At 34.9% G+C, this 25,268-nt stretch overlaps 1 protein-coding gene across 1 annotated transcript in view; it reads right to left on the bottom strand.

The window, feature by feature from the left end:
• Window positions 1-18,828, bottom strand: part of LOC110373178 (uncharacterized) — a 150,668-nt gene extending 131,840 nt beyond the window's left edge. The window contains exon 1 of the mRNA XM_049846094.2: window positions 18,558-18,828. The gene's annotated coding sequence lies outside the window, so the exon portion shown is untranslated. The remainder of the gene's footprint in view (window positions 1-18,557) is intronic.
• Window positions 18,829-25,268: the final 6,440 nt, after the last annotated feature.

The following is a 25,268-nucleotide window of genomic DNA, read 5'->3' as shown; positions in this document are numbered from 1 at the left end:
TTTGTCACCAAGAAAACTAGCTTCCTTATCTCATACAGAACTAGTTATACTAAGTATGTTAGCTAGAACATGTAGCTAGATCTTCCATTATCTCATAAATCCTAATCGCAAAGCTAATTAAAGCTATACTTCAATGATTGATATGTTTATATCTCCATAATTTCTAGTTCACAAGATAGATGTCCCAGGTTTAAGCGAGCTGATTGCTATAAATGTGATGATGATTGATAGATATATGATTGAGCGTGATACGAACGTGATTGATGCAAAGTATTATAGATTGGTAATAATGTGCGGAATGAGAAGGGTATTGACATTTGGCCATTATAATGTATCACACTTTGTATATTATGCAATCGTAAGTGCAGAATAGTGTAAAAATAGGTGTGACTAGAAAGGACATACTTGTAAGATGACGGCACATAGAAGAGTATTTATGGAAGAAGAAAACATGCTGCGCTAATACATAGATAGGGCAGAAGCATGATGATGATAAAGATCACAGAACAATGAATCACAGATCAAAGAAAGGCACAGAACAATTTTCAGTAAATTAGGTCCTCTTAAGTTTAATCAAAGCTAACTAAACTGGTATTGAAAGTTACACTACAAAAGTTGTTAAGTCTCAATGAAATCGTCAACATACAGATGAAGATGTCTTAACTTAGATTGAAACAACCATTGAAGTTAAAAAACTAGTCTTACCGCGTACATCTAACAAAACTTTCTCAACACCAGTAACATCCCGTACACTTAATTTACCTTTAACAGCTCACAAGTTAACTGTAGTCACAGATTAACCACCAGTTAACCGGTTACTGTGACCAGGTGGAAGGCTTTTTTTGCATCTAAGGAACACCTGCGAAGGTAGTCGTTTTTATGGCAACAGGTGTACTTTGGATGTTTTCTTGTTTTTTGTTTTATCTTTGTGACTTCATGTATTATGGAGTCAACAGCTTGCTTTGTGAGAGATTGGCTTTTGAACACTGAATTTTGGTTTGTTGGTGATGGGCAATTTAGTTATGAGATTCTTCTTCATGCAATGTTTTAAGGTGTCAATTTTATCGACGAAACATTAGAAGTCCTTTATTGGCTACTAAGGTCACTCCAGTTGGAATCGTCGTCATCATCTACAATTAGCATTATGCATGGCATAATGTTTGTCATGAATTATTTTGGAATTCCTCTACACAATACACTTAATAATGATCTAATTTTACCAGTCATATTATAGGTAGATTACCTATGGTAATATCTTTCACGGACTTTTCTGGGTTTGTAACATAAACAACAGCTACTTCTTTACCATATCCCCAATACTTATCATAATTTCCTAGGAACATGATTTACATTTGGCCTCCAAGCTGAATACGCTTGGGCCATATAATTCAACTTAATCGGATTTGAACCCCTGACCTTCTTATCAGACGCAATCATCTGAGCCTAAGGCCAGTTTCTCGGAAACATCAGAATTTTACGATAATAAGAGCCTACTTAATAGTTATTTACTTTATCTGGGTCTAGAAAGATATGAGGTATTTCATTTACAGTAGGTTCTTCCCCTACTTGGTGAGTAAAAAAGAGGTGCGTTCTGGTGTAAATAAATGCAGATAAATATGAATATTGTATGATGCAGCCATGAGGCAAAGATCTTGACTTATCTAGTACTATTAAATGAGATCAAATCAAGAAGGTGATTTATGTCGTTGTCTTTATATTAATTTATAGAATAGTAGCTATTGTTACAAAGTGCAGTTTCACTTCCACGTAAATCATCAATTTATCCGAGATTGTTTTGCTTATAATACTGATATAATATGGTCGACTTAAATTGACGTCATGATACAATGGCCTCAAAGAAGCCTAAAAGTGATATTTTTAATATCTTTTCCTGGTTTTGTGCGAGCTCGCTTAGAAGGATTTCTGAGAAATATATTCTTTAAAGCAAAGGTTATACCTACTTGGAATTTACGTATACCAGTTGTTCACATTTCCGATTTACTATCTAGACTAAACTTTATTCGTCGAAGCAATTTTGACACGAGAATAATATTGTCGGTTTCCAATCCAGGCCTTTAAAGTCCAGTCAGTTATTTAAAGAGGACATGACAGACATTTATGTACTCGTTAGTTATAATTATTACAACTAAAGATAAAGTCTATCTAAAGGTCGTATTCGGAGCAACACCCACTGGCACTAAAGGTTTTATAGCTATTGGCGAAGTACCTAACTTTATGTGTCTGAGATCTTAAATTACCCATTTTCTTTTGCAGTTAAGAATATTTAGACCTTTTACGGACAACAAACTCCAATCGGGCAATATATTGAGAGGCTATTAATCAGTATGAAGATGTCAGCCTACTTTTAATGTTATAGTTGGGTCCCTGGGAAAACAGAACTTATGAAATTAGAATTGGTTAGATCTGTTAAATCATGAAGGCTAATCTTTATCTGAGATTTACACAGCATTGCAACGGATTCGACCAATGTTGATCACTTTCGATTTCTTACATCAATTACGTCGAGAACAGTTGCGCCGGTTATTACGTGAAAATATGTGAAAGTGCTTCTTTGGACAATTAAATGGCACGTTTCGGTATTTTATTTATTGATGTGTCTTTGTTTTTTAGTCAGTAATGGAGTAATTACCGCTCTGGTGAGTAAAGAAGCGAATTTATGGAACGGTTCGTTAATTACTTAATGTATTGAGATTGTAATGTGTGGATCGAATGTTACTTTTGTAATGGCATTTGTTGAATCTCTGCAACTTTTTCAATTTTTCTAATGTAATGTCAACGTACTTTTACTTGAACTAATCTGATCTTTAAAAGTTGATACTGGTTCCAGAAAATTTCTGCCAACTCAGCTACAACGGGTTTTATAAAGCTCAAAGTTTTAAAATATACCCCAATCCTTTCAAATCAGTACATATGTATAAGTATCATTAACAGAACCCTTCTGTCCCAGCAAACAATTTCCCCATCCATCAGCATTTCTCATCCAAAATTTTTGAAGGGTGAAATCCGGCGTCATTCGTTACAAAAACAATGTTATATTTCCGTAACTTCTCACACAATTTGCATAGCATAGCTTGTATATTCACGGAATAAGGAAAGATGAGAGGAGATGCCATAATGCAGGTAGGCCAGGCGTCTTCTTCTAGGTCAAACACGTACGAGCATGACCAAAATGACCATTTACTAGAGAACTAACGAGGCGTTCGGGTTCTTTGAGACTGTCAACGATATTTGGTATCGCAAAAATGATCGGGTCCAAAGAACGCGTTTATGAGACAGTAACGTTCCTCGTTTTCCCAACACCCGCATTTTGGCGCGATAACTTATTAAGAGATTTTCCATTATGGCATCTCTGCTAGTCATTTTGTTCTCCATGATATTTATGCTATACCTTCGTTACACCTGTTGGGTGTTTGAACAGCCAAGTTCCAAGGCTGTTGCTATTGACTTAGGATTGCCAAGACATGGGAGCGATGTGGGCATAACTGGAAAGCCTTTATGCTTGACTTCGGTTACATTGTGGGAATGCGTTAAGATTTTGGGCATCAATGTAATTATTAATTAAGTAAGGCCGATTGTGTAAAACCGTCATTACTATTGGAAATAAGAAGAGTTGGTAATTCATGATGAATATTGCAAGGAAGGAGGCGGAAGCAGCTCAATGTATTTTCACATAAGTTTCGGTTCTGACGACAACAGCTTTATATGTAAAGTAGTTTTTTTTACCACCCAATGATGAGCGAAAAATAACTGATACCTCCCACCCTGCAATGGAGACAAGTAAAGCCATTCTCTCGCCCGCCAAAACAATCTTTTGCAAACAAAATATTTGCCAACAGTTTTTCTAGTAAGTATACCATAAATATTCCGGTTACACAGGTAGCCAATAAAAGCAAATACGATAGCGACACATGTATACCATGGCACACATGATCAAACACGACTCGCCATGTTTTATTTACTTAAACATTGGAGACCAAGATTCGGGAAACGGCGATATTTCTCCCATGAGAATTTTTGACCACAGCAATCGAATTCCAACTTTATCTCCTCAAGAATAGAGATGGTTTTCAAGGAGCTGTGCTTCCTCGCAAGGATGTAACACCAGCCTTTTGATAATGTACTTTAAAGTAGTAGCTTTATGGTTTGGTTTGCTTTGAGTGAGGATCTTATGGTTTTTGTGCATACCCATTAGTCGAGGCGTGAGGGAGTTATTTCGGTGTCACATTGCTGTTTCGTTTCTTACAATTATCGAGTTAATTATAGTTTTTCGATCGTTTCCCAGTTTGGGAGTCTAAACGACCTTCGTGGGATTTCTGTCTAAATGTAGACGCATTGTTTCTTCCTATTTAGATGTTTCTACAGTTTGTATTTAAAATGATATGGCCGTCTTCATTTCATTTCCTTAGTAATATTTCATTATGATCAAGACCTTGGCTGTAACAATTTAAATAACTAGATTTTCGTCATCCTTCTCAGCGGGATCAGTTGAAACCTGTTTTATAAAGTGCGTCTTCATTTTGCACCTTATCTGCTATTTTATTCTAATTACCAAAAACAATATTATTAACAAGTAACAATATTACAGGTTCCTTTTCAAAATCCTGTCTATTTTGGACCAGGAACTAATTAGCCACAAGGTGTGTGTCTAGACAGATTTCATTGTCACCAGCTTGATAGAAATCGGTGTCTACAATATCCATGACAAATCTATTATATTCTATCTAAGTTCCGGGACTCGAGTTTGTAGTTTTGCCTTCACTTTAGATAGATAACCGTTAGATAGACTGACATTTTAATAATGTCCTAGTTTACCTTGCAATGTTATCGACGTTGTTTGTTTGATTATCAAATGTTTCTGTAGCATTTATATTACACAGTTACCTATTATTTATTTACATCACATGAATGATCAAAGATGTTTGATTTAATTAAACAACTTTATTTCGTACATTTCGTGAACAACATTGGTCTGTACTTGGAATTCCACCCGTGTGGTTACACACATACATACGCTTTGCTAAAGTAAGCTAAACAGACTCGGTAAAGTTATTGGAAGCAATGCAACTCTTTTAATTAAAAATGTACAGCATAACCTATGATATCTACTCCTAAAATCCACCAGATTTGGTCCAGGGGATAAACCTTCAATCAAAACAACATAACAAGCATTGTAAAATTTCCTTTGAACCAAATTACAGGGAATTATGAACACATCATACTCAAGGTCCAAGGACTACAACGGACCGATGACGTCACAAACAGACCTCAGGTTGAATACTAAGATCTGATGACGTCATTGTAACTTATACGGACATTATTATGATATACATAAGTAATTTTATTTCCTTCACAAAGCTGTGTATTGAATATGTTATGTTAATCAAGAGATTGTTATTGCCTTGTCGATGTAGAATTGTTTCTAACTACATATTATAGTAATAGTAAGCTCTATTCCGGGAATAGGTCCTTTGCAAAGTCGTGGTTGCTTTTGCATTAAGACTTTTTGCAGTAACAGGCTTTTCACACTAGCTTTTATTGGTGTGGTGAGGAGTTTTTAACGCCATTTGTAAATGCAGTTGTCAATTGTTTCCTGCTCGGGAAATCCGCCAGTGTGAAAAGGCTATAACTTTACTCAAAATTTTAGCTCAACCGGTTGAGAGATTTCCTTATGCAAGTGTAACAAACAAACATGATTTTTACGGACTACAAGTCTGGCCAATTTCACACTAAACTACGAAGATCTTACACCAATTTTCTAAGCAACTAGGTAAGTCCCCTTCTAATAGTAAAAATAAACAACTAGAAGGCTTTTGTTTGATTAAGTGTCATGTCGATAATGAGCTCACGACGAGTTTCTTTAAGTTAAGTTGTGCACGTGCTAATGAGGTCATTACCGGACTTTTTAGCTGTTTCCACCTTTATAGCACCGAATGGCTGTTCTAAGGGGTTTTAGTGTAAGAAGGGAGGAGGTTTTCTAGCTTCTTTATCTAGAAAAGCCTTGGAAAAGATTACTACCTGATAGATTTGAGAAGTACCTACCTATTATACGTTGGGTATATAAGATTTGGTTAAATTGCAGATCAAGCTAGCACCAATTTAACCCTTATGAAAACTGGATTTAAAAAGTTCATGCAGTACATTGTGGCACAAAAAAAGGAATCATCATTTGCCTAGCCTTTTCCAAACTATGTCGGCTTCCAGTCTAACTATGCAGATGAGTATCTGTGTTTTATAAGGAGCGACATCGGGGGATACTGTCTAGATTTTTCGACCATACAAAACAATATTAATGAAAGTCTTACATAACCAAAACAATCATGAATGTACTCGTATATTGTTCAAGACAGACAACAAATGGTACAATTCTAACAGCTTCTACTACGATTGATATTGTCAATCAATCAACAATGATTGCTCAATCTTATCAATCGTTATATAATAAGCAGTTAATAATACTACACTATTTGATATCCGGGTTTGTCTTTAGGTAATTAAAGCAATAATTATTTGTGAATTGTTAATGAATATTTTTAGCACACAGCTGTTGGTTAATTTGTTTTTTAAGGTTATTAAAATGTTTAATTAATTAATCGTTTAATTAATCGTAATTAATTGTTCCGTAGGTTGCAGGATGTAGGAAAACTAGTGCAGTTTTTTGTAAAATTTAGGTTGGTATAAATGTTTTTACACGCTTTTTATTAGCTTCACCTGTATGTTTGTATGTTTGTTTGTTCTTTGGGCGACCGACTTCTTTGGGCGCGATTTTGACCCACTTTAAACGGCCAGATTTCGTTCAAACTTTGTAGATTTATTGAGGACCGATGACAATACACTAATTTGATAAAATTATTCCATTTTTAACCGACTTCCCAAAAAGGAGGAGGTTACACATACACATCGATTACTCCGAGGTTTATAGACCGATTTACGTGATTCTTTTTTTGTTCGACTCGGAATAGCTGCCAGTTGGTCCCATAGTCATCAAGTCAGGATCTGATGATGGAAACCCTGAGAAATCGAGGGCAATCTTCAAAAGTTGTAGGCATACGTAGAGTAAAAACTTGACACTAAGGTGTACGCCTAAAAGCACTATTCAACTGTGAAGATTTAGAGCTGACCTGATGATGGAGACCAGAGAGGGTCGAGGGAACTCGACAACTGAATATGTAAACTACCTCGTGTTTGGGCTTAAATTATTTGTATTGACAAGACCTTTGCAACAGTGAAGGTTTGGAGCTGACCTGATGGTGGAGACCAGAGAAAGTCGAGGGAACTCGACAACTGAATATGTAAACTACCTCGTGTTTGGGCTTAAATTATTTGTATTGACAAGACCTTTGCAACAGTGAAGGTTTGGAGCTGACCTGATGATGGAGACCAGAGAAAGTCGAGGGAACTCGACAACTGAATATGTAAACTACCTCGTGTTTGGGCTTAAATTATTCGTATTGACAAGACCTTTGCAACAGTGAAGGTTTGGAGCTGACCTGATGATGGAGACCAGAGAAAGTCGAGGGAACTCGACAACTGAATATGTAAAATACCTCGTTTGGACTTACATTCTTTGTATTGATGAGAACTTCCCACTTGTATGGATAGTGACAACTATTCGTATCACTGAAAAGCTTTAAATAAGTAACCTTTTTACAAAAAAATTAAACCGACTTCCCAAAACACTAAAAAGCAAAAAAAAAACTAATTTTAGGTGCATCGGCCTAGAAGTCGGTGGCAAAATTAACTTAGTAACATCCATTAGACACCGACTTCTAGGCTTTTCAATTTGCAAAATATGATTTTTGTTAATTTATATAATTTTCATCTATAGTCGATAAGGTAAGAAAATTAATTAAAATTTTCTAGAATTTTTCTCTACAGTCGATAAGGCAGGACTCGATGTTAATTTTTATTTCCAATAATTATCTTTAGCCGTTTTCTCTAATATTGACAAATTTTTGTATAAAAAAAAAATCTACAAAACAAATAATAGTTTTAAAACCAACTAAAAAGTAGAAAATAAATAATAGTTTAAAAAAAACTAAAAAACACGCTTTTTATAGAAAAACGAACAAAAACTAGAAAGTAAATTTTAATGAATTTAAATTAAGAAAACGTGTTAAAAATTTCAATGAATATAAATTAATAGTGTGAAAACAAAAAAAAAATATTAAAAAAAAGCGTGGGGTGCTTTTTAAGATATTATCGAAATGAAAATCACTGTACTCATATCTGTCAATAAAATATTTATAACTATTGACACCATGCGCCCCACGCTTTTTTTATTTTTTTTTGTTTTCACACTATTAATTTATATTCATTGAAATTTTTAACACGTTTTCTTAATTTAAATTCATTAAAATTTACTTTCTAGTTTTTGTTCGTTTTTCTATAAAAAGCGTGTTTTTTAGTTTTTTTTAAACTATTATTTATTTAAGTACACGTTTTTAATTTGGCAGTTAAGATTACTCTACCACTGTTACTGTTACTGTTACAGCCTTTTTATCGTCCCACTGCTGGGCACAGGCCTCCTCTCACACGGAGAAGGATTGAGCATTAACCACACTCAGTTCAAATACCTTAAAATTGGTCTCTCATGTTGGATTCGTTTAAAATAGAAAATCTAACGTGTGTTTTATCACCCAGTATGAATAGTAATTTATTACTTTAAAACCCATAGTTATTAAGCACACAAAATAATTGCCTGCACAGTAATTCAATGTTGCCATTTTTATGCAAACAAATTCTCCGTCTAACGACCAGCTGTGAAATAAAACGGCTTAAGTATTTTTTTACGATTTTCGATTTTATTTTCTCTGCACAATACAATAAAGTAGAAAATTAATTACATAGCTTTTGGAGCCTCTAAATAGTCGAGTTTATGAGCTTTGTAATTACTTTGCTGAATAATATAGCGATAATACACATAATTGTGTACTGAGTAATATTTGCGCGAGAGTTATGAGATCATTTTTCTAGTAACTGTTTTGGTTACTTTGTTCGGTGCTACAAAGTAAGTAAATTAAAAATTATTCAGTTTCATCGTTTTTTCTTTTGTTCAGGAGGAGCGTTGAAAATGTTAAACCTTTATAATAAGATCCTAGCAAGAAATAAATAGTTATACTATTACTAATAATTTTTACATTGCAATAATCATTATGCAGAATATTTTTAAACAGTTGTAAAAAAGCTTAATTATTGTGCTATGGAAAATTCTAGCAATACCATGTCATAAATTAATTCATATCCCAAAAATAGCCATAGCAAAAACCTCTAACACATTATCTAGATCAGTGGTTCTTAACCTTTTTGACATGAGGGACCACTTTGACTAAAGTTTGTCTTGCCGGGGACCACCTATTCGGTTTACCTAAATTAGTACTCATTTCTTTATTATTTAACAAATAAAAAATCTGAATTTTTGGATCAGTTCTACTCAAAGCTAAACGCATGTCGCCAGTTGTGTAGGTAAGTAAATGCAAATATAGAAAAACTTGCCTATGTAGTTTCCAAATGCGCGAGCGAAGCGAGCGCGAAATTTTTATCGGACTTAAACCAAATATTACGTAAAATGTAGCCCAAACGTACTTAACTTTTTGTTTGTTGACAAATGCAAAAATAAGGGCATATAGTTTCTGAATACGCGAGCGAAGCGAGCGCGAAATTTTTATCGGACTTAAAACAAAAATTACGTAAAATTTTGCCCAAACGTATTTAACGTTTTGTTTGTTGATAAATGCAAACATAAGGACGGTAATACAGTTTCTGAATACGCGAGCGGAGCGAGCGCGAAATTTTATCGGACTTAAACCAAATATTACGTAAAATGTAGCCCAAACGTACTTAACTTTTTGTTTGTTGACAAATGCCAAAATAAGGGCATACAGTTTCTGAATACGCGAGCGAAGCGAGCGCGAAATTTTAATTATTTTTTAAGACTTAAAACCAAAATTACGTAAAATGTAGCCCAAACATACATTTTCAAGAATGGATTCGCGGACCACTTGGAATGCCTCCAGGGACCACCAGTGGTCCGCGGACCACCGGTTAAGAACCACTGATCTAGATAGACACACACAGCAAAACCTTTTCGTTGATTGCATAAAATCTTCAATGTCATTTCTTAATTAACTTAGTCCAACCAGTTAGGGTACTAGCCTTTTTTGCTCCTTCCGTTAAAACCGGTTTTGGCTTCGAACCTCTTCAATGAATTGTTTTTATGTCTTCGTCTCTTAAACCTCGCATGTTTAAGTCTTAAAACGACGATCCATCAAATTGCCTTTTAATTTTTCACGCTAGCCTAAGTGTAAGATGGTAATTATTGGCTAATTCTTTTGTTATGGGAATTAGGAAGAATTTATTATGTTTCAAGTGCTAGAGTTGGAGTGGATTCTGACTGCTATAATCACTGGACTGTATTTATTGCACAGTTAGAATAAAAAAAGGAACCAATTAAATAAGTAATAGAAGTAATTATTTCAAAGATGGCGTCCATTACGTGGAACAAGACAAAAAGCGTCTCAAAGTTGAAAATATTTATCTTTCAGACTTCAGAAGTTTATCAATAAGAATCCCAGCTAAATATTGACGTTCTTTAATAGCCGTCTTCGCAGCTTCTCTCTGCGGTAGGTAAACGGTATAATCTGAAAGATTTATACAGATATCCGGCAGATACCGTGGCGATATTTACTTGGAATTTAAGTGTTAAATCTAGTCTATAACTTGAACTTAGTTGTATAGTTACTATTTTGTTAGGATTATGTTTAACAACTGTCTTAAGTACTAAAGGATTAGATGCTCAGTTTGTCTTTGGCAAACATATGGGGACAAATAGTATTAGTATTTAACTAGCTGTTTCCTAAGGTTTTACCCATGTCCTGTGAGTACCACTTTCGGCAGTCGGATAAAAAGAAGCCTATGTTTTTTCAGTAAAAATTACAGTGATTGATTAGCGCGACAGACGTGAGTTAGTTTTTAACCCCCGACGCAAAAACGACGGGGTGTTATAAGTTTGACGTGTCTGTGTGTGTGTGTGTGTGTGTGTGTGTGTATGTGGCATCGTAGCTCCCAAACGGATGATCCGATTGTAATGCGGTTTTTTTTGTTTAAAAGGTATGTCAGTCAGGAGTGTTCTTAGCTATGTTTGGTGGAAATCGGTTCAGGTCTTCAAGGTCATCAGCTCGTTTGCTAGATGTGATAGGAATGTTACACGCTCAGTTTACTTGCAAGTATATGTGGGATCTGAAATTTGTAACACTAATGTCTTTTGGAACCACTGAGCTGGTCTGCTGTTAGGGCACGAAGGTAGGAGACGTAACCCTGAACTGCCTCTTAGTAAACCCATCGAGTTTGGGCTCGTTGAATTTGTCTTGACGAGTTCTCTTCATGTTTCTGATTGACGAGAACCTGATGCTGGAAATGGGATGTGGCGGATGAAACCCTGGAATGCCGAAATGAAACGGATAAACCGATTTATATTTTTGCTGAAAATCTAGAATGTCCAAAAGTTAATCTTTATTGTTTCTCAATCTGTGCAATTCTCCCAGAGCCAGTTTGTCATGAGGATTGTTAAACAGCTTCCTTTGGCTGAGATCGCATATAGCGACCCCATCTTAAGATAAAATAAATTAAATGAAAGAAGGAAAAATTAAGGAGCTCCTTTAAAAAGCATGAAATAAAATTAAATTATAAATTTAAAAAAACCCCCGACCCAAAAAAGTACGCAATAATTATGACAAAAGGTTAAAAACGCTAAACCCTATAAAAAGCGAAAAATAACTTTTGACACTACGTAAACTAAATTTTGACGGGTCGGGGGACCGCTTTTTACCTTCATAAATACTTACATAAATCAAATGATACCTACCTGATTACAACATTCGTTTAAAAAAAAAACACGTATCTAAAGTAATGAATAAGAGCGGTCCCCCGACACGACAAAATTTAGTTTACGTAGTGTCAAAAGTTATTTTTCGCTTTTTATAGGGTTTAGCGTTTTTAACCTTTTGTCATAATTATTGCGTACTTTTTTGGGTCGGGGGTTTTTTTAAATTTTTGAGTGCATTCATAAAGTAAGTAAGTATGGACTGCTTATGCAGCGATCAGCTTATGATGATGATATTAACAATCAAAATAGACTTTAGATAAACTTATTTGAAATAAACTTAAAATTTTGCAATATTCACAATTTCTGAAGCTGATAGAAAAAGGTCAACGTCTTCTAAGAAGTAGACCAATCTCGTGTATCCAACATACCAACACACAAAAAACATGGTTTTGATTACAAATCTCTTTGTGTATTTGACATGGCATCCATATTTTAATATGTATCCACAAATATCGGAATCAATTTCCTCCATATGCAAATCCTTATACCTACATATGTTTGAAATCCGGTATTAATAGCTGCTACATACATATTTTGCTTTTCAAAGGTCTAAGAGTACACAGTTACACACACACACTGCAAACTTTTAGTCGGCTGATAGCTTGTTTGGGCTCATAAATCAGTATGAAGATGAACGGTACAATATGGTAGAACGCATATTACAAAGATCGGCTATTTAGCCGGTATCGGACCGACTGAAAACTTTATTGGATTTAAGATTTTTAAATATTTTTTTGTCCAATAGGCTAGTTTCCTAAAAAATAATAATTAGTCCGTCTTGTAGATTGTCCAAAATTAAGCGATACGTATTTTTTCTTTTTTAAATTGGATCAGAACTTGTTAAGATATAGCGTGTTAAAGTTGCGTGTGACGTCACAAGTTGCTACAATTTTCAGGACACTGTGACGTAAAAGGCCCCCACTCCTAATTTTTGAAGTGGATTATCTTTGTCATTTTATGTTTAATTAAAAAAAGAAAAAATACGTATCCAATATTTTTTGATTATCTAAAAAGCGGACTAAATATTATTTCATTATTTCGACCCTGGACACTAGCCTATTGGGGGTCAATGGTTGGCCGAATGTTTAGTCTGTAGTGAAGAGTACTCTTGGCCCTTTGAAAAGCAAATGTAGCAGCGATTATACTGTGAACCTTTGTGGCTCTTACAATTAAGTGACCTTCATTACCTTTGGTCATGTTATGTGACGTCATCAAAGCCATTAGATAAGCGAGTGTAGTTATATTTTTATATCAGCGATAAGCGTTCTGTTTGTGAAACAGTACGTGGATATTGCGAGATTAGGTATTGTAAGAATCACGATTATGTTCGATGACTTGTGCTGAGTAAAAAAAAGACAAAAATACAATTTCGTATTGGTATTTTTTATGATATTATGTACCTACCCAATTTAATATGGGCCAACGTTTTTTAAAACAAGCAATTCGATAGTATCGTCTCGAAACACGAGACACAATTTAAAAGTGATGTTTATAGTCTATCAGACCTCATTATGTAAATGAGGACGTCTGTATTTACTCAATGAATGCTCATGTCACCTACTTTACTCTCAAGTTAAATACTTTCAACAGTATTTGAAAAAAAAAAAAGATTGTTCACTGTAAAAAGAGGTTACAAGTGGAAGAAGGTAGAAACGGTTTTAACTTATTATGCAAATAAGGTGTTTATTTAAAGGTTACTCGAAATAAGTCGACAGACCATGACTTAGGGCGATGAACTCCTAATAAAGTGTTTTTCTTTCAATCAGCGATAAGGAACGAACAACGTCATTTCGGTGAAACAATGGCGAGAAAGAGGTGAACGCACCTAAATCATAAAACGTAACCAATTAATTATCCTAGAGGAAAAATGAACCTTACATACATACCTATTTCTAGAAGAAATAAACTATTTTCAAAGAGTTATTGAGGTAATTTGCAAGGAAATAGCGATGTAAGTATAATATTACCAGTTACGTACCTATTAATTTACATATGTCCGTGTTTAAAATTGCTATTACCTACAGGTGTTATTTTCTACTATTTCTTACATCAGCTTAAACTAGGCTTAAATGAGGCAATACCATACAGCATTGAATCAGAAATTAAAATAAAAGGAAAGTGTTGAAGCCATGAAATTGTGTACGCACGAGTAACTTCTTATCAGTAATACACGCTTCACGTTACGTGTTATTTGTGTATTAAACTAAAAGCAACTGCACTTAAAAAAAAATAAAAAAAAAAGAAAATTAATAATCCTTTAAAAATATAAAACAAGCGAAAAAAAACAAGAAAAATATGAAAAACACTTATGCCATTTTGCAACCTGGCGCGGGCGAAACGACATTCAAAAGGTGACCGTTATTAATGAAGTTACGAACAAAATGGACTTCAACCAACGAGACCACAGGAAAGTCCCTAGCTTAGCCCAAAAACCAAACAAAGTCGGACTTAATAAATTACATTGCACATTTACATTAGAAATACGACCCGAGTGAGATTCTCGGAACGCCTACCTGACCACTTGTTTCAAAGAACTGTTATTATATTGTTTCTATAGAAAAACACTCAATAAAAGTCCGTCACATTTCTTACAAATGCCTAGAATGTAATTTTTTTGTTTGTTTCTTGTTTCTTTTAACTGTAGAATTCGAATCAGCTGTTTGTGATTCTGTTCGAGTTGTAATACGATTGTGTGTAGTGTAGCCAGGAACTTACAAAGGAGTGTTTATTGGACCTAATATTAAAATTGAGTAACTGGAACTTTTGTCCCGCACTAGTAAATTCAAATCCCATTTTTAGGGTTCCGTAGCCAAAATGGCAAAAACGGAACCCTTATAGTTTCGTCATGTCCGTCTGTCCGTCTGTCCGTCTGTCCGTCTGTCACAGCCGATTTACTCGGAAACTATAAGTACTACAGTGATGAAATTTGATGGGAATATGTGTTGTATGAACCGCTACAAAAATATGACACTAAATAGTAAAAAAAAGAATTGGGGGTGGGGCCCCCCATACATGTAACTGAGGGATGAAATTTTTTTTTTCGATGTACATACCCGTGTGGGGTATCAATGGAAAGGTTTTTTAAAATGATATAAAGTTTTCTAAAAAACATTTTTCTTAAAGTGAACGGTTTTTGAGATATCAGCTCTCAAAGTCGTAAAAAGTATGTCCCCCCCCCTCTATTTTTATAACTACGGGGTATAAAATTCTAAAAAAAATAGAGGTGATGCATGCTAATTAACTCTTTCAACGATTTTTGGTTTGATCAAAGTATCTCTTATAGTTTTTGAGATAGGTTGATTTAACTGTAATTTACGGAACCCTTCGTGCACGAGTCCGACTCGCACTTGGCCGGTTTTTTTTTCTCTAATAATCCATCATTGAAATGCAGCATAAATCCCCTCTATTCTTTCACTTATTTTTATCCACTGCCATCTGGGACCAATCTTTAAGTTTATCTCGCCAACTCTGAAATCTTTTTCAATCAACTTTTCAAACTTTACTATTTCTCAACTTTAGATCCGATATTTTTATCGTTTCAGTTACCTTTCATTTCAACATTTCGTAGTTTATTGAAAGTACATTTTCAATTGCATTTTGATATCCACTTTAAAGAAGGCTACTCAACTTTTTTGGGCCAAAACCGAAGCGTTTACAAATATACTGTAATGCTCGAGTACTTTGCAGATTCATCTGAGTACTTACATAACAGTAACATCCCATAGCATATTATGTAAAGTACAATAACAGAGAAGCAATAAAGGCATATTAGTTTCCTCTCGGAGTGGGTACTACATATTGATCGGCGATTTGACCGCAAAACCTCTGCGGTTAATTGAATACAACATTCAAGGTGTGTTCTTTGATATTAACACCTTAGGCAAAGTTATTTCTGTAGGTATGATGTTACGAGATTTCGATATTTTAGGATAAATTCAGAGAATTCTGGCGGTTTGAAACCTCAATATTTAAGGAAAGTTGTTTGTAAGGTGATTCTTTATTTTTATTTTTTTAAGGCATACTTATTTGCATACAAAAGTTCTACTTAATGCAAAAAGTCAAACCAATTTAAAAAAACTTTAACTATCGGTACTTTTTGGTCTAGTCAGTTTTGAGTCTTTGATTTCTAAACAAAATAATGAAAATCTCAGTTCAACATCATTTAACACTTCATCTTCATCATTCAAGATACAAAGACAAGAATTTTAACATGGTCCTAAAAAATACTTACATTATTCATCAAAAATTGCAAATGCGAACCCAAAACATAAACACTAAAGACACCATCTTGTCACCAGTCGTAAATTTTGACAGACATCCAGTAAGCCCCTGACTGTTCCTTATTTCACTACAACGGTTAACTAGGTACCCACCACTGAGTAAGGAAACATGAGAGGAGATGCCATAATGCAGGTAGGTCAGGCGCCCCGTCTAGATAGATAGATTATATGTTCTTATGAAATTAACAACACAGGACATCACAATACACAAAGAAGAGTACAAATGGCGGTCTTGTCGTTAATCAGCGATTTCTTCCAGACAACCTTTGGATGGAGTTTATCTGGATTGGAGAGACTAGACTAGACCTTGAAAATGGTTCTAGGTCAAATTCGAACGGTGGGCATGACCAAAACGATCAGTTACAAGTGAACTAACGAGACGTCCAGGTTCTTTGAGACGATTTTGGGTATTTCAAAAAATGGTCGGGACCAAAGTAGGAGTATAAGGGTGAAAACAGTAACGTTCCTCTTCCCCTGTTTAACCTGCGCGTTACTTTGTTAGGCGATTTTTCGTTATGGCACCTCTGGCCAGTCTATGGCTAGTAGTTTAGTTCTCCATGGTACCAACGTATATGGGTGGGAAGCAAGAAAACTAATTACAAAGCCGGCTCCTGTTTTATGGCCGTAGACCCTAATATGAGGACTTAGTATTTGGCTTCTCTGCTTTATTAAATAGATTTTGTACGTGTGTATCTTGGTAGGATTCTGTGAAGTTTCAATTTCACGTGGTTAGAGGCTAAGTGAGGGTTTGAGAGTTTGGGTTTTAAGATAAATAACGTGTTTCAGATTATTTCGTTTTTGTGTTTTATCAAAGTAATTCTTAGGATCATCTCTGTAATGGACAGCGAAGAAATTGCTTGTCTTTAACATAATTATGGCAATTAAACACTACGTTAGCTTTAGTCTACAATAAAATAAAACATACACGGGTAATTTTCCTACATAGGCACAACGAGCAATTACCTACTCAACTTTAAACCAAAACAGTCATAAAGCAATATCAGTTTAGGCGTTCATTACATTCCCATTTGAAGTTTTACTGCTGGTCTTCTAGAAAATCTTCACAAAAGTATACAGGTGTCCATTTTGTAGTAGGTAATTTCTCATCCAATTACCCGTTGTACTTGTATCGTATAACAATTAAAACTAACGAGAACATAATTGCGGCGCCGATATTATCTCTAAGACGTGCCTATCGCAAATCAATAGACAAGGCTGTGACTATGTAGTAATCTCTTCTAATTATAATGAAAACAAAATAAGATAAGAAAACGTGTGGTATAATAACAAGTAAGTACCTACGTTCCACCTTTAGTATTTTCAATTATAACCGGCTATTATATATACAGCTCGGTAAATGCAAGAAACAAATGTTTGCAAAACATTTGTTGTACCTATGATGGTGTAAAAAAATCAATCTTCTAAACATACCAACAATCATTATCACTTTTCTTAAAAAATAATACAAAATACAGAAAAAAAACAAGTGAGTCGCGAATATTTCAAAATTGGAGTTACGCCATTTGCATTGCAGTCGATTTTATTTCAGTGCCGCGAAAAATAAAATGTTGTACCTAATTTGAAATTAGAAGCTAGCTTTTGTTTTTATTTTCAGTTGCGCTAATGTTGAGTGTTGCAATATTTGAGTGGAAACAAAAGCGTAAATCTAGTTGCAACTAGATATTACATTCTTACAATAGGTATTTGTGGTAGAAGTTTTACCCAGTAGGGTATGTAGGTATGTAGTAGGTACCTGCTACATACCTATTGCGTGTTTTCAGCACATGAGAAAGTCAGCAAAATAGTTCCAGCATGGGCTATTGTTTATATAAAAGTCAATGTCATTACGAACCAACAAACAGGTGTCCACTGGGTAACTTCCACAGACTATTTACCCTTGTACTTAATAGATTAATATTATGCATAGACACCGAATCAACTACTTTTTACCAATATCTAATGACGTAAATATTATACCAGCCAATTAGTTCGGAACGTCTCATCGTGAATGGCCAGGAGTTTTTGCGTGAACAGACACAAATAAGGCTTTTTATATCAACCTTGAAGTTTTTACCAGCGGTTACTTTTGTAACACAAATCTAATGTTTAAATCAAGTTAACAATTTACACAATTGTGTGAAACCACTAATCGATTGATGGAAAACCTTGGATTTTCTCATAATACCTACTCATTATGCGGGTACCTTCGCATTTGTATTGCGTATCGTGCAGTTGTCCAAACAGATAAGTTTACATCAGAGCGTATCAAAAAATTCGCTCGATAGCGATAATACCGTATGTTTTATCGAAAAAACTTTTACAGCCACGTAGAAACAGCACTGACAATGGATTGATAAGAGAAAAATAATACCAACCGTATAGAAATCCGTTCACTTCGCGCTCACTACCGCGCGACTACCTGTGATCTTTGCAACATTCCAAAATAAGCACACAAACAAAATATTTTTCTCACGAAAATTCAATGCACTGAACACAGAAACCGTGTTGACACTCGCGCAAACACCGCGGTACTTTCAAAAAAAGTATTTACAACGTTTTTTTACGAAAGTTGTCACGTGTGCCGGCAAAGAGACGTACGTCCACCATGCTCTACGCTCCGACGCGAACTGGCGGCCGCGCGAGAGCGAGAGAAACGACAGATAACATTTGAATGGGAAACTATTGGCGTGAGAGAGATGGGGAGATCAGAATGAAGTTAGCGGAGCCGCGACGGTATGACCGGGAATGACCACATGGCACGCATTTACTTTTAGTACAATCATTGCACAAATTGTGAGTTGGCGCGTTTTTGTTTAGGGCCACGTGTTTCAAATATGTTTTATAAATAAAAACATTTCTTCGACGAGTGTTTTTTGTTTGTCAAAGTGGGTACTTAAGTCTCTTGGGCTTTTTAATGCGTATAAAAAGCGTTTCATATAATTTTTACGATGTCTGCAGCAAGGGGGATTTTTAATTTACATATTTTTAATAAAACGCGTAAAGATAAAGTAACAAAAAATATAAGCACAAAATTATGCGTCGTCATATTATCTGAGCTCATTTCCTCCATGCATTCACTTTACCGTAGGAATTTCCTGTTGAAGATTGTACTTAATGAAAATGTTGGCATAACCTCTGAACAATTTAATTATGGGAAAAAGTAAACTCTGACCGTATACCTATTTCCTTAATTACTTTATTGCGTAACAATTTTTCATCTTCTTAATTAGGTATTAAGAAGATGGAAAATTGTTTCAAAAATAGGCTTAGATATTATTTACACCTACCGAACAAATAAAGGGGTATGAGTTTAAAAAAGTATTTGGCAAATAAAATAGACGAGCTACAGGTCATTCCTACCAGTCCCGGGCGGCCCAATTTTCCGATATTTCTGCACAAAAATGTTGGTAAAAATGATATAATTCACATTTATGCCGGGTAAAAGGCGTAAGGTGTAAAAAACGGCCCATGAATATTATACGGAACGGGAGGTCGTTGGCAGAAACATAGAAAAAAAAAAGTTTTATGTACGTTTTTATTTCGCTTTCGAGTCCGATCGGGACGGCGAGTTTTTTTGAATTTCTGAGTTGTGTAACTTCTGTTGTTGGCCGAAAAATGTTTTGGATTGCTGTGCTACCTACCCTACATTGCTTTTTTTTTTGTTTTTGATATTAAAATTGTTTGGGATTGGAAATGGCTGACCTACTTATTACTTTATTTATATGACAGTATTATTAAAGTTACGATTTCAATGTCACACTATATTTATCTACACTGCTAATATTGGTGAAAATATGAGAAAAATCATGAGATTTTTTTGTGCAATTGCCTATAGTTAAAAATAAAACTCCGGTAATTTTGCTTGGTAGGTAACTATTTATGTGTGTCATTGTAAATAATGCACATGACGCGAGCATACCACAGTTATTATGCAGATGACATTGATATTAGAATAGTTTGAAAGCTAAGTATTAATACGACAGCGATTTACCTCGATAATATTCTGTTACAATTTGTTCTGTGTTGAATGAGTCACACACGTTTTTGCATATAATACGGTTGTTTAAAACTGGTCAAATTTAACAGTTTTAGTAATGATTTAATACTTTATTCCTAGATGCTTCATCAAATAGATAAAGTATTTTATGTTTGACTAACAGTACGTCAAGATTAAATGTTTCTATTCATTGCAAATACCCCAACATAAACCAACTTAAAATTAAACTTAAAGTTTCTAAAACATAATATTTAATTAAAGGCTTGCAGAAACAAAAGTAGGTACATCACTATGTGATTAGTGACGTGACATTCTCAAAAGAACAATGTCCAACTAGCTTCAAAGGCGAGCCTTTTGAAACAAAGCTTCAGCCTCTTACTATGGAGCGGGGATTTGGTGATGAGCGGAGCGGGAGCGGGCTACGTCAAGGATGTTTATGACAAACAAGCTCTACAGCGCGGTTCAACTGGACTCATGGGAACTATTTTACACTGTATGAGAATAAGGTTGTAACTTTCCTCAATGAAATGGGCTATGTAACTTTGAAAGAATTTTCCAAATCAGTCCAGTAGCTCTTGAGATAAGCGCGTTCAAGCAAATATTCATGAAACGATAAAAGTACGTTGTATGTAAAATTCATAATGTAATTCTCATGGAGAAGAACCGGAAAGAAACATAAATATTTTTTTTTAGGTTTACTGGATTGCACCTTTTCGTGACATTTTCTCCACCTGAAATGAAAAAGAGATAATGTTTAAACAGAAGTAACCCTAAGTTGGTACCTACTATCGCTACCTCTTATCAACACATCCTCACCCCAACTGTACGTCGTTTAAAGCTTTTTGCACAGACTTTTGAGCGTTACGTACGTACTCGAGTGTGCAAGTGTTGCGTGCGAGTTACTCTCACACGCTTATGTAGTATCGTGTTCTTGTTACATAGAGGTGTTATAGTTTATAGTTTACAAAGATGTGACTTGTAAGAATCGGAAATAGGTACCAACTTTAATTTGGACTATTGTTAAATTCATAGGTCAGAGTTAAAGCACCGATCATCTTAATAGTTTTACAGTACCAAGAGTTCTATGAAAATTAAAATTTTCCTAGATTCCTCGAAAATATATGACAGGATGTCTTTTAATAACTGGATGAGGAAAAGCTTCTTTTCAATGTTACTAAATGATTTGACGTACAAATACGACAAAAAAGGTGTCCAATAACATAGGCATACCTGAAAAAATTAAAACTAGGAAGCCACAGTACATAATGTCTCCCTGAAACTTGGAGGTTCTCTTGGCAAAGAATTCTTGAAGTAGGTACTTATTGATAAAGTTACGTATTTATTATGCTAGGTACAGAAGTAATATTTTCTGCTTTAACCAAAGGAAAGGGCGGGCCAATACGAGTGTGTACACAAATCTTCCAGTTTCTTAAGTACCCAGTACTGATACCACTAGCGTGAAACCCGACTTCGCTATCAGATTTTTTGTGAGCGAGTCATTTTCACGACGCGCCAGATATTTTTTTAAATAGTTAATTTGTGTAGAGAAGTACCTACGTTTGTTTTTTTAGAATTTGACTGCAGCACACATAGTGCAGACTTTTCATTAATTTATTTTTTGTAATAATGAATGTAAATTGGGGAAAGTCTTATGAAAATGCGTATATAATAATTTTTGAGTTTAGAGATCAGTTTTTTTAATATGCAGTGAGATCGATTTGCTATTAAAAAACTTCCTATTTATATGAAGAAAAAACTGCACTAACAGACAGACATTGAAACCACTTTTGCTTGTAGAGAAAACATTTCTACTTTCATCGTTTGTGAGAGCAAATGAAAATAATTTATTACTTCGCGTCCTGTTTATTGCTAAGTTTTTTTGTCTCTCCCACGCTATTTACTTGAATAATGTCTTTTGTACCATCGAAAACATCATCTTGAAATCCAACCCTATCTTCTATTACTTAAGGTTGAGATTTCTCTGTGTTTTCTTGTCTAACGATGTAATTATTGATGTATCAATTTGTAGGCGTTCCTTTTGCGGGTTTCAGTTATCTGTTTAGTCAAATAGGCTGGAAGTTAAAGATATTTATAGGCACGGCTTTCTTGTTTTTTAATAACAAAATATTCTTTCAGATTCAAAGGGAAACTTGTCCTTTTTGAGTGATGTAAGAAGATCTTGTTTTTTAGGTTGATTTAATTAAGTTACGTTTTGTATTTTTTGGTTTTCCTTCTTTCCGTTAAAACACATAGGTAGGACCAGCCTTATTTGATTATTTGAGTTTGACTCTATTATAGTTTTGAATTTGATATTAGACTTTGGTTCGTAGAAATAATTGAAAGGTTTAGTAGTCTAACTAGTACCTACCTTTTTTTGAGATGGGAAAACGTCAGTTCTCAACTTATAGACAATGTTTATTTACACACAAAAGTATGGCTCAACCCCTTTCCTGAAATAAAAAAATCTATCATCACTTGTACAATTACTTATTAGAAGCGACTTTTCCTTTCAAACAATTTCCTCATTCTCAAACTGGTAGCAAACAGGTTCTATTTCAAATCCAATACTATCTAAACATAAGAAAATGTAAAATTAACCTGATCCTGTCTAAACTGAGGCCTTTAAGCGTCGAAAAGCTTATAAACTTGATCACGTTTGAAAATAGACCTTAACACTTTTGTAATAGAGAACAAAATCCAATGCAAGTCAGAGATGGTGAGATGCCTGAAATTCGGGAAAAGGTGTCTAAATTTCAATAGAATAAAGTTGAGTTTTCTTTGTATATTTTGAGTGGATAGTTTCAAGTGCTTTCGAACGCAGCTCAGTGAAGCGTCCGGCCTCTTTTAAAGCATTTTCCAAATATGTATTGCAAAGTCAATTTTATCGTAGGAAATTTTCATGGCATGGGATGAGCAGTTCTCCTAAAGTGGTCCGATTTGTTATGGGAAAAACTGAACAATGTATGTGCAGTCAAAAAACATTTGATGGCGTATGGACATTGCAGCTTAGTATATTGCTACTTGTAACAAAATAAAAACTAGGAATATGACCTGCAAGTTTTATAGAGGTATTAAAATGGATGTTTTTACATATATTAATCGATTAAGTAGACCCTTTTGAACTGTCAAATAAATAGATTTCACTTGCTTCCCAATACAACTACTTCCCTCGTCTGTCTTTTCTGATGCATTAGCTTCGAACCAAAGTTTCATCAAAACCCATTTAGCAGTTTTTCCGTGAAGGAATAACAAATATCCAGACACGTGTTTGAAGACATAAGAGTGTAATTAAATATGTACCCAAAGCTTACCAAAATATTAGTCTGCTACTAATATTTTGCTTATTAATAATATATGCTTTATTTAGCTTTGGGTTTGTCATAATTTGGTAGGCATAGGTTTATCAAAATATACTAATAACATAAATTGTTAATTCTTACGAAAACAACTTTTACACCCCAAAACTGAGACGAAAACTGCCGAACATCCCCGAATGCAGCCGAAGTGGTACAATAAGAAAAGCCATAAAACTATCTAATAGTAATAATGACTTATATCCCTTGGGGGGTTTATCTGTAGTCGATATTATCGGCTTTTAGAGTTACGCCCTTTCGCCTCTGAGGTGGTGGTGACTGAAGATTGGTGCTTGATATATCGAGATAAGATTAGGATATTCTAATTCTTCTTCTATCATAATGCAATCAATCTGCTTAGGACCGTTAAGGCACCTATTTGCTGACTGTTCCTTTACCGAGGTATATCCAGGTTATAATGACGGGGTTACAAAAATAGTATAATCAACTATCAAAATCAGTCAAACCTATATCCTAAAATCCCAAAATTATTGTGCAAAGTTTATGCCCCGCGTAATAAGTAGCAAGTACCTAAAAGAATTGCCTTCTATTGCATCATATACTAATACTATAAACCTGAACAGTTTGTTTGTTCGGACCAATTTGAAGAATTCATTCTTTTTAATCCAGATGCGCGAATTACATAGTTCTCACTCAACGCGAGTGAATCCTCTGACAGAAGCTTATATTATACCTATGTGTTATGTGTGGATGATATGGCATATTCAATTTAGTACGGTAGGATTACCAGTAGATGACTATGTGTAATTAATTGCACATTGATGCGAACGTGTATTAACTAGTAAGTAATAACTAATTCGCACACATAAACAATGACTGTTATTATGTTAGGAGCTTATGATAGTTGTAATTACATCATTCATTATTAACTTTATATTAGGTATTTGTCCTTGGATTAAAGTTTTCAGCCCATTTGTTGAAAACTGAATTCTTACCTTAACTAGTATATTAGTCTATGCCTTAACCATGTACAGTATCAAAAAATTCTCTTAAAAAGATAGTTTATTATTTTAGGGTTAAAATGACGTGCATATCTAGTTCGTGGCTTACTTCGAATTGTATTAAATTCTAAATAGAATTCTAAGCGCCTTTATTAATTTCAGCGAAGAATTGAAAATATCTTAACATAGGTATTAGCATTTAGAAAAAAAAGAAAGATGCAAACAATCTCCTCCCAGCCTCAACGTAGGTGTAGAAATTAAATTGTCGAGCACACTTGGGTCAATTCACACTGAAAGAGCAGCGGCCGGCAGCGGCCGTAAGAGCACGGAAAATGTAAGAGCGCGGCGCGATGCGGCGCCGCGCGGCGCCGCGCGGCCCGCCGCGCTCACGCTCAATCCCTTGCAATTACGGCCGCTGCCGGCCGCTGCTCTTTCAGTGTGAATTGACCCTTAACCCTTCACCTTTACCTCCCACAAACATTAGCAAATGCAAAACCCCATTTTACCTACCAACAAATACTAAAAAAACAGCTGTCGCCAACTTTCCCAATTACCATCTTCACCTCAACCACCTTTTCACCAAACTCACCAACCCTATCATTTTCACCCGATCCCGTTAATTTAGTTAATCATTAAAACTAATTACAATACTACTATTTATCAAGGACCCCAGGTGTGCGATAATAAATTGTTTTGGTCAAACGGAACCCTAATTACGGGCGTATGAATGGGGCACGCACCCTATACGTCGCGTGCGCATTAACATGTGGGTCT

The sequence above is a fragment of the Helicoverpa armigera genome, chromosome 18 (genome assembly GCF_030705265.1).
Source record: "Helicoverpa armigera isolate CAAS_96S chromosome 18, ASM3070526v1, whole genome shotgun sequence".
NCBI classification, from domain to species: domain Eukaryota; kingdom Metazoa; phylum Arthropoda; class Insecta; order Lepidoptera; family Noctuidae; genus Helicoverpa; species Helicoverpa armigera.
The sequence above is the reverse complement of the archived record's forward strand: the minus strand, read 5'-3'. Positions and strand labels throughout refer to the sequence as shown.